This window comes from Myotis davidii, unplaced genomic scaffold (assembly GCF_000327345.1).
Source record: "Myotis davidii unplaced genomic scaffold, ASM32734v1 scaffold7665, whole genome shotgun sequence".
NCBI lineage: Eukaryota > Metazoa > Chordata > Mammalia > Chiroptera > Vespertilionidae > Myotis > Myotis davidii.
The window spans coordinates 1,486-2,716 of NW_006295753.1; positions in this window are offsets into that span (position 1 = coordinate 1,486).

The window sequence follows — 1,231 nt, forward strand, 5'->3', positions numbered from 1 at the left end:
AGTTGTATTGGTAGGAGATAGTGTTTCTATTCATAAAATTAAGGGAGTCAAGGGACGTTTGATGAATCTCAAATGTCGGGACGGAGGACGTGGTGTATAAATCTGTGGAAAACATTTTTGACCCAGAAAGCTCAAGTGATTCCTTAAGGTGGGACCTGTGTCCAGTGGCTGTTTAGTTTGTGTCGCTACCCATCAGTGCCAGACATCTTGGGGGAATATGTGACTTCGGATTCGTTTACAAAAATAGTTACAGACATCCAAAGAGTTTTATGTGGAGCAATTACAGTGACCTTTGTTATGTTTACACATGCCATGTTGATTTAGCTAAAAGATCAACCACCATGAAGTTTTTGGGAGACTGGTGAATTTATGTATGCCTGTTAATCAAATTACTGTATTTAAAAGGTACAATTCTGGGAACACATTTTTAAAAAATTCTTTATTGTTTAGAAGATTACATAGAGTTGCTCATCACTTCCTTCCATGGTTTTGGGAATGGTAAAAGTTCTATATTTTTTACAGCAGTGTATTGTTCCTATGTGTATATATCCCACCGATTTTAATCCATTTATCTGCTGGTGGGCACTTAGGCTTCTTCAAAATCTTAGGTATTGTATATTGTGCTGCTCCAAATATGTGGGTGCGCAAGCCCTTTCCAATTGGTGTTTGTCAATTCTTGGGATATGTTCCTAGTAGTGGGGATACTGGTTCAAATGGGCGCTACATTTTTAAAATTTTTTGAGGAAACTCCATACTGTACTGCATAGTTGCTATATCAGTCTGCATTCCCACCAGTAATGCAAGAGGATTCCTTTTATACCCCATCCTCAGCAGCAATTGTTATTTGTTGAATTGCTGATGATAGCCATTCTGACCAGTGTGAGATGGTATCTCATTGTCCTTTTGATTTGCATCTCTTGGATGATTAATGGTTTTGAGCATGTTTTCATGTGTCTCTTGGCTTTCTGAATGTCCACTTTCAAAAAGTGTCTTAGTCCTATGTCCATTTTTTTATTGGAATGTTGATCATCCTTTTGTTTAATTGGATGAGTTCAGTATGAATTTTGGAGAATAGGTCCTTATCGGATATAACATTGGCAAATATCTTCTCCCAGGCAGTGGACTTCCTTGTTTTGTTGTTGTTGTTGTTGTATTTGTTGGCTGCTTCTCCTCTGCAGGAGGTTTTAATTTGACGTCGTCCCATTTGTTTCTTTTCTCCTCATTTTCCATT